Source organism: Haliotis cracherodii, unplaced genomic scaffold, assembly GCF_022045235.1.
Source record: "Haliotis cracherodii isolate W230 unplaced genomic scaffold, xgHalCrac1.p SCAF_7, whole genome shotgun sequence".
NCBI lineage: Eukaryota > Metazoa > Mollusca > Gastropoda > Lepetellida > Haliotidae > Haliotis > Haliotis cracherodii.
The window spans coordinates 35244619-35261764 of record NW_027266330.1 but is presented as its reverse complement, the minus strand read 5'-3'; the positions used below and the strand labels follow the sequence as shown (position 1 = coordinate 35261764).

The 17146-nt window shown below is 38.7% G+C and overlaps 1 pseudogene; it reads right to left on the bottom strand.

Annotated features, from left to right (window-relative positions):
* The window catches only part of LOC139447569 (uncharacterized), a 38694-nt pseudogene extending 31141 nt beyond the window's left edge, over positions 1-7553 (bottom strand).
* Positions 7554-17146: the final 9593 nt, after the last annotated feature.

Genomic DNA, 17146 nt, shown 5'->3' with positions numbered 1-17146 from the left:
AATGGCAATAATATAACGAGATTGACCAAAATCTTAACGTAAATTAAATATTTCGTTTTGTAAGATTTGAGATATGTTATGCTAAATGGACATACGGAAATTTCATTTAAACACGACGCCGTAATAGGACTAGGCCCTAATAACAAATTACTCCCACTTACTGTCACATTTACCCTGAACAAGGCAATCTTTTTCACTTCCAGAATGGCTTGGTTTCCGAGGTTTTGAACCCAAGTTCGAAGAGCTTCCTGCTTCTCAACTGAATGAGAGACTGAGGTTCTTTTATGCCGAAGTCAGAAATGCTGAGGGAGATCTTTACTCAAAATCGAGTTGGGTTGCCTGCTGCCATACACAGGCACATCAGGGGACCGCCATTTGAGCGCAGCATAAACATTATCCAAGACCGGGAATTTCACACTGCAAACAATGTTTTTCAGTCCATGATAAAAAAACTCAAGCGCGATGGCCTTGACCAGACAACACATCATGCTGCTATCCCCGAGAATGATTAAAAGAAAATTCGTGAAAGTTTGGATACTGAAACTCCTTCCGGCTTGCTTCGTAAAGTGTGGTTCGACGTTAAACTCGGTTTCGCTCGTCGTGGTAAAGAAAACCAAAGGGAATTAACTGCATCTTCCTTTCGTGTATCCACCGATGAACAGGGGTTTGAGTTCATTGAAATGACTCACTTCGAAGTCACAAAAAATCACAGGGGGACCTCAAAGACTCAAATGGGCCCAACAAACGCATTTATGCAATATCGGACCAATTCTGTCCTGTACTTTCATTAAAAAAATACATGTCTCTCCTCAATCCCAACAATGGTGCTTTTTACCAGGCTTCCAAGAGATGAGTCCACGTCGACGACACCGAATGGTACACCACGAGGCCAGTTGGTGTAAATGTCATTGGCATTAAACCCGCCCAAACAATCCCCTGAGCACGAAGGTTTCCGAAATCCAAAGTTCTGTTAATTACATACATTTCCCCCTTACCTAAAGTAATCTATACTAGTTCTAAAGTAAATCGTATTTACCCGCATGAATCGCCTTATGTCATTTATTGCCGATAAACAGAATATGCACACTTTCTGACAGTAATGTGTGATAAGTCTTGCACCAAACCTATACCCTCGATATACATGTTGCTCTGAAAACACTATTGGACTAAGTAGATACGTATATTAAAGTGCCATGCTTTCCTGATGTGCTTTCATTCTAATTTTAATTAATGACATAAATAGTTACCTCTCATCCTTCAATATTTTTCATACAGACTCCGAAACAGAAATAATAAACTACGGCTATAACGAAAACGCTTATAACGAACTGACGAATATAACGAACTTACTTTTTGGTCCCGACTACTTGCTGTAATCATGCTGTAAATGTGCTTATAACGAACTACGGTTATAACGAACTAAATTTAGTAGTCCCTTTGAGTTCGTTATAACCGTAGTTTACTGTATGTCCAATACAGCACAAAATTTTGCAAAATGAAGCAAGTCCTGGCTCCTTTTTATTATATTCTAAACTATTGTTTAACAACTGTTTTTTTTCTGTAAAATATGTTCATTTCAGAGATTAGATGTTATTCTAGAATCAGGTCTGTGGTACGTTCAGTGCATCAGCGTTGACATAAAAATGATATTTACATATATAAATACATACAGAGCAAATGCTCAGCATTTATCTTGTAAGGAAGAATGTGGGACTTGCTTAATACATACATATGTGGACATGTATGTTATGGATATTTGGATGAAGATAGATTTACCTCTTTATAGAAAGTGATCGTAGATGATTGTAGAACGTGCATGAAGAAAATGGAATAATTATCTGAGTAATCGGGTAAATACCACGTTAAGCAATATTCAGCCATACTGCGATTTTGGTTTCCAACATACAAGACGGACCATGAAATTATGACTTGAATTTGGTGTGGTGCTTTCTGGTGTGATGTAACACACCATAATCTCCTGTACAAAAAGAGCTAAAAGCACGAATAAAGATATTGAGATTAAACTGGTGTGTACATCTGGACATTTATTTGCGTAGTATTACTACGTTAATTCATCAGTACATATTTTATTTGCGCAAAAGGATATTGTAGGATCGACGCTGATATGCGCACATAATATATTCACCAGTGCTGTAATATTTAAGTCATTTGTCTTTTGATACATATCAATAAGAGCATGGAGACTCTGTCTGAAGAAGTATAGACATGCATGGGATCTTTTGGATAGTTGTATTTCACGGTTAGACTAACGCTTAGTCTCTGAAAATATATTATTTTGGTTAAAACGAGAAACTATATTTAAATTTAAAATGAGCCCAAGTGAGATGGAAATTTCAGCCTGAACCTGTTGAACATCTAGACTTATTTCATTTGGGGCTTAACATTGCAGTAAGGCCTGGGCGGAAGGGAAAATAATATGGTTCAGGGACTGTGAGACAAACTACTTCAGGGTCTGTATCGCCGTCGTGATCTTTAGAGCTACAAAATAAGAGCCATTTGAGACAGCGACTCGACACCTGTTTGCACCCATCAGATACCAGTCACTACTGTCACTACTTCTCTCTCCAAACGAACAAAAATACGAAAAATATCGGCAGTGTATATTTTTAATCCTTCTAATTTACTATTTAGATACATGGGTAAACTTTAAAGTTATTGTATGCATCTCATGTCCAAAAATGTATTATACGTATCTGTGATGCTGGTACCGTTTTGTCGCCGTTGTGTAGCTTTTGTGGAGTTATTATGAATATCAAATACATGTCTTGAAATATGGACATCATTAAACCATATGAACCAGTCTAACCCATTTAACTGGCATGTATGGATATATTATCCATTTACTTATACACACTTCATTGAATTTCATTGAACCCTATTATTAAAACAAATACCCGTGAAGATCCGGGTTAGAATAGGCCTTCAACAACCCATGCTTGCACGAAGGCGACTATCGTAATCGGGCGGTCAGACTCGCTGACTTGTACAGATAATCAAACAAAAACTATTATTAAACACCTTCCAACAATGAGAAATTAAACTTTTATTTTCTATATATTTAGTTTTATTTATGAAATAACTTGATTCATAATTTAATCAGTGCGTTGCTCTCTTGTCTGTTATTCAATGCACGTGGTCAAACCCCTAAATATTTGATTTTTCACAAATGGTTAAGTTAGTAAGTTGACTCATCTTTCGTTACCTACTCATACGAATAGATTAAAATAATTTGTTTGTACTATCATATTTCAATTTATTTAATTCATAATACGATTTATCATTTATCACTGTCTGATTTTAAGGTTATATTGCAGAAATTATAATAAAATCAAAATGTAGAAAGATACACAATTTGCCATTATTTAAAATGCAATATTTCTCAACTTTTAAACTATACAAAGTATACTATAATGATTAGAATTCCTGTAACATAAAGTGTTTAAGAAAGAAATATTAGTCGATTAGTCCCATTTTTCAGATATGCCCTTCAGTAGTATTATTGTATATCTCCAGATAGATGTTTACATTGTAGTTCTCATTATTTGTGGATAATTAAAAAAGCTACATAGAAAATATATATGCTACCATGATGAAAGAATACGGAGTACACAATAACTCAATTGTTCAAAAAGAGAATTCAAATCACAATAACATACCTGATATAAACAGAGGTGGTAATGCTTTAATCTCTACATTGTGCCCTTATTCGTGAGTCCTTGTTCTATTCAGCAAACAGCCCAAACACGAAACTCCACAATATATCCGATTACACTGACCCAAGCTGGCCCCAGCTAAATTTAAAAGGAATCTAGCTCAAGTCTAGAACGATTTGGCAAGCCTTGATTGCCTCAATTCTATCCATGGAAGTAAAGCTCCTTTAGATTATATTTTGTAGCTACATATTTTTTACTACGAAAATTTTACTGACACCGGTACTGTCCCTGTTGAAGCTATTTATAGCTCGAATAAGAATTTCGAATTATCGTCCATTGTTCGATGTCAATACATCGATGAGAAGTGAGGATATCGTATAGTAATTGTTGATGCCGGGCTACACTATAATATAGATTTTAATCAAGTTGACTAGTATGTACATTACTGCAGTGGACATGAACCGGATCATGCCTTTCCTAATATACTAAGATAGTACAAATACTAATATGTCATTGTGTGATGAATTTAACTGGATCATTGGTGACATGTGATATTAATATTCCATTTCTTTCCTGGTTGGTCTATCCATGTGTACAAAATATAAATAATAAAATTAAAAAGGAGGACAGAACAATTCTTAATTTCAGGCTAGAGCTGTGGAAATCTAGACTTTACCAATCATTGTAGCCTTGCGTTGGTCTCATATTTTACTTTATGTCACAGCAGATACCACACAATAACAAGACCAGTTTGCCCCCCGCCGGAGCTCCTGGATTTTGGTTATATCATCTAACATGGCCAACTCTGCTCTTAAGTAAACAAGAACCTATTCAGAGAGGGGTCCTTTATCATCCCTATTTGACTGCTTATAAAAATCTGATATCTCTCCTCACAGCTGGTAAATATATTTGTGCTGCTGAATACTCGAAACAGAGTGAGTGAGTTGGTACTACACATGTATACGGTTCTATTTTAAATGACTGCAGCGCGCCGTTATGAAAACAAATTGTTTCAACGCCGCTCTCAGCAGCATTCCAGCGATATATGACGGGGGTCTGTTGTAAATACAAATTAAATCTTGAATCTTGAAAGTTGTAACTTTTCCGCAAATCCGTACCACATGCAGTATACAGTATGTCAACTGCAATTTACTGTATATAACATGCAGTAAACAGTGTGTCGCGAGCTTCGCGCTGGGCTGGTGCACACATTTCCTACCATTTCCCCTTCGGCAAACACCACATGGGGGGGGGGGGGGGGGGGGGTGGGGGGTGGTGGGGTGATGGGGTTGTGTGTAACGAGGTCACAGGTCAGGTGTGCACTCGTCAAGAGTCAAGAGTCAGATCTTCCGGACGATCACTGCACTAGAGGTATGTGGATTGTTGATGAGGTACAACGTGTTTGGAACAGGGAGTTGAACACTAAGCACTTATAGAGAAGAGCTCACAATAAAACGTTATGGACTCGCGGACGGCATGGTCGCCCTTTTATTAAATAGAGAAAAAGAATATTCAAAGAGCGACAATGCGACAACGCGACAATGTGACAAATGGCCAAAATGTCGCGTTGTCGAATTGTAGCGCTTTGGTTAATTTTGACACGTTTTGCTTGTTTTTGTAAGGGCGTCAATGCGACAATAAGACAACGCTAAAATGTCTCTTCCACGATTCCATAGTGATCTGTGCAAATATAAATGACTTGTGAAATAGAAGTCTAACATGCCAATTTAAAGATAAAGTGTAAAAAATACGCTACAGCAGCTTCTGATTTCATAGCTCTTCAAAGGGACTATCAATAATGTGATGGGTGATGAGTTCATCTGAATGCCGAGTCTATACGCTTTGATTAACAATAATGCTCTGAGCCAATACATTTTGTCAAATGTATGACATGTATTACCTGTAGGAACATATTGTTTATACTCGTCCATGTTTTTGACGGACAATAAATTTGCATGCTCGGTAATAGTGAATACGGGCATCATTGTGTGTTTCCGTGCTTTGTTCAGGTGACCAATTGACTTGTCCTTGCATGTGTTTGTGACTGGTGCCACCTGTGTGGCAGGATACGCTCACCTTTTCGCGAACACCCGTTGGATGGCCTGAACTACTTCGGATTTTTATCCCACATCAGTCTGATACGCCGTGATATAACTGAAATACTGTTCAAAGTGGTGTTTAATACGATCACCGTAGTGTGTTAATGCAACTGTCCAAATTTGTGTAGTGATGTTATGTTATATGTAAAAAAAAGCATATTTAATTATCCAATTGATATGGTTAGAATATACTTGCGTCAGTGTATTTTATTATCGCCCAAACCCGTATTTGTTAAACACATGTAATAACAGATCATATACACGCTTGGTGCCTTGGACTATTAGCTTTAGCAGGCCATTCCCCAAAAGCGAGGAACATCTGTTTTTGTTTGTTTACAAGAAATGTATTCCAAAACACATATCCTCATTAGATGAGAAGGTCTGTTAAGAACTACCTCAGCAAGTCAATCACAATGACAGAGGTTCGTAATACATTTACAGAACGTCAAAATGGCCGACACGATAAACGTGACGGAAGATATTTCCGAAGTTGTTTATTAACCTGTGGCGATTTCAAGCCTTTGTCATCACTGATCAATTGGTCGATCATTGAAAGGTGATTGTAAAGATGTATCAAATAGATACAAAGGTAAATTTATAGATTGTTGTAGATTGTCACTACGACAGTTTGGATTTTCTTGGGTTTTGTTTTGTCGTTTTTTTCTCTAGGATGGGTTGAAGCGAGGGTATCCTTGAACGGGCATGCAACCAAACTCTATGACTTATCCCAGAGTATGCTAAGACGCTGCTAAGACGCTGCATTCAAAATTAAAGGGTCATAATGATGTGAAACAACGCTTCTGTATGAATTCGTACCAAGGAACTCCCAGGGTTTTCTCCAGGAATGTGGAAGTAGTCAGTAGTTACGTCATTTCAAGAATACAGTAACCTGAAAAACGTCATGTGACCCACCTCTCGTCCTATGGAAAAGCCGTATATCGTGTAAACGTCACATTACAAATTAGTTAATGTTATAACCAAATGAAACACAACCCATTATCCGATAGAGGTAACTTTGCATAGCGGAGGGATATGTTATCTCAATAAACTTGGTAACATGGTTTGGTTTAACTTCTATGCGCGTGTCTGAATTCCATTAACATGTTACATATCCTAAAACTGACTTATCAGCAAATCTCGCTGCACTGCGCGCGAAAGATACTAGAGCAAGGCATGCCAGAAATACGAAACCTAATGCTTCCGAAAGGAAGCCTTGTGCATCACGTGCGTCAGGGGACCAGCGCCATCTGATTGGCCGTTAACAGTTGTACAAGGCGGAGCAAAAAGCATCGTTTTTCTGTCCATTTTATGCTTGAGATACTCGACGCTTTTCCGGACACTTTCTAAACGCTAACCAATTAATCAATTTTAATGAGTTTTTAGTCGTTTTTCCGTCCATTTACCATATCGTGTTTGCAGTGTCTATAGGTATTTGTCGTCTAAATATTTTCAATATAGATTAGCGAGTACACACCCTTCCTCTGTTAAACACGGCGACACGGCCGAGGGTTTTCTATTATACACTTTAACAGTAAAAGTGGGTCATTACTTATGAACATGAAGCCCGGCCACACTGTAAACCGGAAGTAGGAATGTGTGGCAGTCAACTAGCACTAACATTCAGGATATACGCAGTACGAATCAAGGTATAGGCACCACCTTCAGCTTCCTGATAGTATCTTCACATACACATGCAAGTTTTAACTCTGAATATCTTGTGTGTAGGGGAACAAAGTGAGAGACGAGACACAACACACCTACCTCGACATTTAACTTCCTTCTCTGTGACACACACGTCATTTCCGGGAGATGACGTGTTGTTACAAGTGTATTATAACCGAGACATATACATACGTTCACAATAACAACGACTGTCTCTATTCCCATATATAGATATGTGATATATTTATATATTATATTTAAAATAATATGGGTAATCTTGTAGCACATACAATGATGTAATAATGATAATTCTTGGAATGATGATTTTGCAGATGTGTTCAACACTGTGACAATGTGAGTGATCACATGTCCAGTACATATGGCTGTTGTTACAGTGTATAAATATAACAGTGTAGTGTGTTTATGCACATGCAGTCACTGTTGCTGTGGGGTTTACCCCTCAGCGTAACCTGAGACGAAACTATAATTTGAACGTAACATGTAGTTCATTCAGTGAGATTCCACGAGGCTATATTTTGGTAAATATGTGTTAGTGAGGAGATCGAGGGAATGGGGTTGACGAAGGGTGTCATCGTATGACCTTTATTTGTTAGATACGACTGGAGGAGGCTGCTTTGATCTTTATTTAATAAACAGCGTGTCTTCGCTCTACAACTGCATGTACACCTGCGCATCCCCATCCACCCATTACTGCACATGTTGCCTCTGACCGCAAGATAAACGACGTCTCGCTGTTCACTTATCCAAATGTTGACACGCGACTCACTGTACTCACATCTCAACTGACTGAAATGAAAGAAAGATGGTCGTCAAGGTACACAACACACTGTGAATATTATACCACACTACTCAAGTCTCTCTTCACACTTCGAACGAAGTGTGTCATGTCACTCAGGGAAACATTGGTAAAACGACAGCAGTTTTTTGTTCCAGTTGCATAACACTCATGTCGATCAGTTATTATATACAATGACATCTGCATCACGTGAGTCGATCTCGGACACTGTGCCAGTCACACAAGTACTAACACCCATTTACTGATTTTTAAAATATACTAAAAATGATTTCTTAATTTTTAATTAAGAATTGGTACATAGAATGCTATCAATATTCTTTACATAAATGAACCGTTCAAAAAGCAGTAATTCTCTCCTCGGGAAATATAAACAACAAATGATTTCGAAATGACACCATTTTCATTAAAAACAATTCACTTGAGGCCCCATATCAGGAGCGATAACTCATTGACACGATAGATACAATTTGAAGTTCTTATATAGTCATTATACATTCCCCACGTACATAGTACACAACCAACACGGGAGACACATGCACTGGTCCTGCTGTGACGATTGGTTTTGATTTCGATTTAATCCTGTTTGTAACCTTTACTTCGTGACTTGAGAAGGGAATTGCTGGACGCATCATGGTGTGACTTGACTAACGATGAACATCACTTCTTGGCATCTGGATACATGTAGTATTTAATCAGTAAAGACGTATATTTGAAGTAAGTATGTACGTCTCCCGGCCGCCTGACCCCCGGGTAACCGGGTGTTGTTAAACAAAGTCATTATCAGTCCGTCTGATGGACGTGGGCTGTGCTCGATGGCCAGTTCATCTAGCATGGCGATGAGCTGTTTATACACCCACCAACATATTGTTTACATAAGCATACACTCAAATAAGCCCTTACAGACAGTATTGAATAAGCCCAGCCAATAACATAGCTTTATAAAAACAAAAAACAAAAAACACTTATTCGTGAGTCCAGTCTCATACAAGAGCGCGCTTCTGGTCCGATGGACGTGGGACAGACAGACAGACAGACAGACAGATATATCACTCCAACGGGTAACATATTCATTCTTATACCATTGTTCCACCTTTGTACAAACAGAAAATTTATCAATAAAACCTGTAGCGTTTAATAGATGTCCTAAATCCATATAAGTAAACTTTTTTCTTACCCTACCATTCCAATTTTTACAACCATTTACAGCGTATCTATCAGCCCAGTTTAACACGTGTTTGTTTAACCTACTAGACATATTCTATAATTCCACCTATAATTCCAGTCCCTTACATTAAATGAAAGCTATGTATTTGTCGCATCCATCACATACCTGTCTTAATGTATGCAGGGGCACGGGTGGCCCAGTCGTCTAAGGCGCCGCGATTCGTTGTGCAGAGTTGCTTCCCTTGGCCACACCAGAAACCTATGATTGTGGATTCGAATCCCGGTTCGCCCTGATTATGTTTCTAGGTTTTGTCAGCACCATACCCGTGCTCGTGGGTTTCACCAAAGAAGTAAGTGTCTAAGACACATTAATCTGACACGCCGTGACATAACTGGAATACTGTTAAAAGTGGCGTTAAACCCAACTCACTCACTCACTCACTCACTCACTCACTCTCACAGACAAACAGTGTGTAGTATTCAGTTACTCACGGACATGAGAGACGCTCACTCTAGTGAATGAACCTGTTCTGACAGATCTGAATAATATTAAGCCAACAAGAGTTGTTCCCCTTACCGTTCGTCGTCCCCTCTCTTGTTCGCTGTAGGGTTTTACAGTCGAAGAATAGTAGACCTATAAGATGCGTCTATATTGGTTGTTTAACGTCACACTCAGCAATATTTCTATGTGGCCGTGACCTTTATATAACTGAGTCTTGATCATACAAACCAGTGACTGATAGTATGAGCAAACCCGATCAGTCAATGTTGTATCAATGTGACATGTGTGTTTCACGCCTTGCATACCTCACCTCAGATTTAATGTTGTATTGAAGCATTTACCGACAAAATATTCAGTCTCTAACAAGAATGCCAGAACTATGTAACTGAGAATTTACCAGCACCAAACCAAACAACACTAACTACCTACAGCTGAAAGTTATCGCCCAATCCAAAAAATCTGTGATGTATGTTTAATCATTTGTTATTCTGTCCTAAGAGACTGACTGACCAGTTCCTCAAAGTGATCTCGGTGCAAATGACTTGCAGGTAAGAAACATGCTTATGTATATACAGATACATATAAAATGCTTAACGAGCTCCCGTGTAATACCAATTTTACACAGGAGCTCGTTTAGTATTTTATTTATTACTTGCCATTTATAACGAATTTTAATTATACTGTTGAGTATGAATAGGCTGACACCTACACGATCCACGGCATAGTCCAATTGAGTTTAACAGAATAATATTTCAAACACGTCAAAAGTTGAAACGTATGAAACGTTATGGTCAATACATCCACTCATGGAGTTACGGTCAATACATTCATCCATGCCGTTTTGGTCAATACATCCATCCATGCTGTTATGGTCAATACATCCACCCATGCAGTTATGGTCAATACATCCATCCATGCCGTTTTGGTCAATACATCCATCCATGCTGTTATGATCAATACATCCATCCATGCAGTTATGATAAATACATCCATCCATGCCGTTATGGTCAATACACCCACCGATGCCGTTATGGTCAATACATCCACCCATGCAGTTATGGTCAATTCATCCAGCCATGCTGTTATGGTCAATACATACACCCATGCCGTTATGGTCAATACATCCACCCATGCAGTTATGGTCAATACATCCATCCATGTCGTTTTGGTCAATACATCCATCCATGCTGTTATGGTCAATACATCCATCCAGGCAGTTATGATAAATACATCCATCCATCCCGTTATGGTAAATACATCCACCCATGCCGTTATGGTCAATACATCCACCCATGCCGTTATGGTCAATACATACACCAAAGGGCGTTATGGTCAATACATCCACCCATGCTGTTATGGTCAATACATCCACCCATGCAGTTATGGTAAATACATCCATACATGCTGTTATGATCAATACATCCACCCATGCAGTTATGGTCAATACATCCACCCATGTCGTCATGGTCAATACATCCACCCATGCTGATGTGTCAAATGCGTCCACCCGTATTCCCTGTACTGGATAACGGAGATATATCTTCTACAGTCCATATGACTAGTCTTGTATTGCCCTGTACTGAGCAACGGAGATATATCTGCTAAAATCAATATGAATTGTATTGCCCTCTACAAAGCAACGGAGATATATCTGCTACAGCCAATATGACTTGTATATCTCTGTACTGTGCAACGGAGATATATCTGCCACATTCAATATGACTTGTATTGCCCTGTATTGAGCAACGGAGATATTATCTGCTACAGTCAGTATGAATTGGATTGCCCTGTAAAGAGCAACGGAGATATATCTGCTACAGTCAATATGAATTTTATTGCCCTGTATTGAGCAACGGAGATATATCTGCTACATTCAATATGAATTGTATTGCCCTGTTTGAATAACCGAGATGTTATCTGCTACAGTGAAAATGACTTGTATTGCCGTGTATGAATAACGGAGATGTTATCTGCTACAGTCAATAAGAATTGTATTGCCCTGTATTAATAACGGAGATATATCTGCTACAGCCAATATGACTTGTATATCTCTGTACTGCGCAACGTAGATATATATCTGCTACATTCAATATGACTTGTATTGCCCTGTATGAATAACGGGGATGTTATCTGCCACAGTGAAAATGACTTGTTTTGCCCTGTATGAATAACGGAGATGTTATCTGCTACAGTCAATAAGAATTGTTTTGCCCTGTATGAATAACGGAAATATATCTGCTACAGTCAATAAGAATTGTATTGCCCTGTATTAATAACGGAGATATATCTGCTACAGCCAATATGACTTGTATATCTCTGTACTGTGCAACGTAGATATATATCTGCTACATTCAATATGACTTGTATTGCCCTGTATTGAGCAACGGAGATATTATCTGCTAGAGTCAGTATGACTTGAATTGCCCTGTAAAGAGCAACGGAGATATATCTGCTACAGTCAATATGAATTGTATTGCCCTGTATTGAGCAACGGGGATATATCTGCTACATTCAATACGACTTGTATTGCCCTGTATGAATAACGGGGACGTTATCTGCTACAGTGAAAATGACTTGTTTTGCCCTGTATGAATAACGGAGATGTTATCTGCTACAGTCAATAAGAATTGTTTTGCCCTGTATGAATAACGGAAATATATCTGCTACAGTCAATATGAATTGTATTGCCCTGTATGAATAACGGAAATATATCTGCTACAGTCAATATGAATTGTATTGCCCTGTATGAATAACGGAAATATATCTGCTACAGTCAATATGAATTGTATTGCCCTGTATAATTAACGGAAATATATCTGCTATAGTCAATATGAACTGTATTGCCCTGTATAAATAACGGAGATATATCTGCTACAGTCAATATGAATAACGGAGATATATCTGCTACAGTCAATATGACTTGTGTTTTACAATGAAGAGTACTCGATTCCGGCAACAATGTTAATGACGGTACACTCGGGTGAAACTGCTCACACACAGACGAGAGCATTGATTCATATTGTGGCTTATTTTCCATAAGCATTACGTTCGATAAAATATTAAGTCAAGTGGGGGATTTCATTGGGAGCGATTATGTTACTTAAGTGGTCGCTTACATCAGGAGTCCGCGATTTGCATTTAATGAACTCTTTCTCAACACAGTAGCGGAAAATCTATAGTTTTATATGCATATTTACCGCTGTCAGAATTGTCAATTGCTGTAAGCGTCAAGCCCATGATTATTTTGTTAAACTAGAAAGAAAGGACATCGAAGCTCATTGCTGTGGAAGGCGCCTGACAAATCTGAAGAGTATTTTACTGACAGTCTAAGTACTCACATAGTCATTGTACGTTCCCCAAGTCGTACATTGTGCACAACCAACACGGGAGAACGCGCCCCTGTCCAACCAGGCACTGGTGCTGCTGTGACGATTGGTTTTGATTTCGATTTAATCCTGTTTGTAACCTTTACATCGTGTACTTGACAAGGGAATTGCTGGGCGCATCATGGTGTGACTTGACTAACGATGAACATCACTTCTTGGCATCTGGATACATATAGTATTTAATCAGTAAAGACGTATATTTGAAGTAAGTATGTACGTCTCCCGGCCGCCTGACCCCTGGGTAGTCGGGTGTTGTTAAACAAACGTCATCATCAGTCCTTCTGGTCCGATGGACGTGGGACAGACTGACAGACAATAGCTTATTAACGTCTCACTTCTGTACATACATAAAACAGCTTTGTACAACTTCACATAGATAGAATGTACAGAACCATTCAATAGAATTATGAGAGACAAATTATCACAGAATTTATACATAAATGATATAAAGATGATATAGTAAGAAGTTATCCATATAAAAGATGGTTTCTACGATTAAGAATTAAAAAGCAGACTTTGAATAGGAGCCACGCCACATCTTAACTTGGCTAGTGCCGATCTATAGTTTCTGGGCATCTTATTTGAAACATAGTATTCTGTCCCATATACTTGTTTGTAACATCGGTAGATTCTCAATTTATTAAGCCCATTTCGCCCCTCTTCCTTTCTTAACATATCACTCCAACGGGTAACATATTCATTCTTACACCATTGTTCCACCTGTGTACAAACAGAAAATGTATCAATAAAACCTGTAGCGTTTAATAGATGTCCTAAGTCCATATTAGTAAACTTCTTTCTTACCCTACCATTCCATTTTTTACAATCATTTACAGCGTATCTATCAGCCCAGTTAAACACATGTTTGTTTAACCTACTAGACATATTCTCAAGGCGACACCATAGTCTTGCTACACCTTTCCTCTGTCTGACAACAGCCGGTATCCATCCCATGTGGGATGTGCTCTGTGGCCAGATCATCTAGCATGGCGATCAGCTGTTTCTACTCCCACGAACATATTGTTTACATACACATACACTCAAATAAGCCCTTACAGACAGTATTTAATAAGGCCAGCCAATAACATAGCTTTATAAGTTCAGTCTGTTTTGACAAAAAACACTTATTCGCGAGTCCAGTCTCGTACATACAAGAGCGCGCGCGCGCACACACACACACACACACACACACACACACACACACACACAGGGACACACACACAGGGACACACACACACACACACACATGCGGACATGCGCTTTCATTGGAGAGACGCTCACTCTAGTGAATGTACCTGTTCTGACAGGTCTGAGTAATATTAAGCCAACAAGAGTTGTTCCCCTTACCGTTCGTCATCCCCAGTCTTGTTCGCTGTGGGGTTTTACAGTAGACCTAAAAGATGCGTTTATATTGGTTGTTTAACGTCACACTCGGCAATATTTCATCTATGAGGCCGTGACCTTTATATAACTGAGTCTTGACCATACAAACCAGTGACTGATAGTATGAGCAAACTTGACCAATCAATGTTGTATCAATGTGACGTCTGTTTCACGCCTTGCATACCTCACCTCAGACTTAATGTTGTATCAATGTGACATGTGTGTTTCACGTCACAGGATACCCATCAGTGATCACATCTTAGGCTGACGAATATACAAATATACATATAAACTAGTGGGTGTAAGGTGATGTTGGGCGTCACAGGCTATCCATCAGTGCTCATATCTTAGGCTGACGAATATACAAATATACATATAAACTAGTGGGTGTAAGGTGATGCTGGGCGACACGTGATATCCATCAGTGATCACATCTTAGGCTGACAAATATACAAATATACATATAAACTAGTGGGTGTAAGGTGATGTTGGGCGTCATATGGCTATCCACCAGTGATCACATCTTAGGCTGACGAATATACAAATATTCATAAACCAGTGGGTGTAAGGTGATGTTTGGCGTCACAGGATATCCACCAGTGCTCATTACAAATTTGATCAGAGTGAGTGAGTTGTATAACGCTGCATTTTACTGTATTCCAGTTGTCTCACGTGTCAGCTTAATGTGGAAAGCCAGAAGTTCTGCCTGCCTTAGACACTTACTTCTTTGTTTAAACCTACGAGCACAGTTATGGTGCTGACAAGCCTAGAAACATAATCGGTGCGAGTCGGGATTGGAACCCACGATCAGGTTTCTGGCGTGCCCAAGGGACGCAACTCTGCGTAAATTTGTTATGCGTTATTTGTGAGTGTCTGTGTGTGTGTGTGTGTTGTTTAACACCGCACTCAGCAATAATCCAGACAATCCAGTGATTGACATCATGAGCATCGATCCGAGCAATTGGGATACGATGACATGCATCAAACCAAGTCAGCGAGCCTGACGACAAGCATAGTCACCTTTTGAGGCAAGCATGGGTTGCTGAAGATCTATTCCACATGTCTCACGGTTACAAAATAACCACTGATTACAATAAAGAACATATTTTTATTCGGACATGAAATATTACAAAACTGGTATTTCTAGTTAGGTCAGTGATTATTATTCCATAAAAAAAACATCTTTCGTCGCGTAACTGTGTTTAATGGGAAATAATTACAGTCGACATATATTGATCAAAGATGAACGAGTGAATGAGAGTGAGTTGATGAGTGGTTTGGTGAGTAAGCGAATTGGTGAGTGGGTGAGTGAGTGAGCGAGTGAATCAGAGTGAGTGGTGAGTGAATCAGTGGGTGAGTGAGTGAGTAAAATACATGAAGCTCATTTCATGTGTTCAGACTTATTTGCTAATTTCTAGATTATATAAATAATAAGAACAAGTTGTCCCTGTAAGACTGGCGTACAGTTCACTTATCTAGACTTGCCTTTTGTAAGGGCAGACTTACTAAACACACAGGGCAACATTGTAGCAGAGACCATTAAATTATTTTGTGGTCACAACTTGTAGTAAGGCTACGGTCAATCGTGTTCTCTCAAGTCTGTATCTAAAAAATCAGGAAGTCTGGAAGAGTCTGGAAGTGTTCGTAAAATCTGTAATCAACTCGACATTCAAGCTTCTGTTTGAGCGAAAGGATCGTCAGTGTGTGGTGAGGTTGGTTGTTTTCCATCAGATGAGAGTTCAGTTTCTGGACCAAAATCTGTAAGTTGGTGGCACGTGTAACGAGTCTGACCTCGACATGACATCGAATGCAGAGCATTGTGTAAGCAATGTGAAACCATGTATCTGTTATTCCAAACAAACATAATGTTTGAAATAAATGACTGAAAATGCGAGTCACTGCGCATTATATGATGATATCAGGGCAACTCTTTTTAATGAATGTATTGCTAAGTCTTATAATGTTTTAGATATGCCTGATGTCGACAAACTTTGTTTTATTTTCAGTGACTCCAGTGTGTGTTTTATACTTGCCAAAGTCTGCTTTTTAATTCTTAATCGTAGAAAACATCTTTTATATGGATAACTTTTTACTATATCATCTTTATATCATTTATGTATAAATTCTGTGATAATTCGTCTCTCATAATTCTATTGAATGGTTCTGTACATTTTATCTATGTCAAGTTGTATGAAGCTGTTTTATGTATGTACAGGAGTGAGACGTTAATAAACTATTGTCTGTCTGAGAGTTCATTTTCTGGACCAAGATCTATAAGTTAGTGGCAGGTGTAACGAGTCTGACCTCGACATGACATCGAATGCAGAGCATTGTGTAAGCAATGGTGGAGACGCAATCACAGGATTGATATAAGAACACTCTAAAGACACCCTTTTTTAAATCAAACAAAGACTTGTGCAGCACTAAGAAAATAGCGTTCACTCCTGTAAAGGTATAAC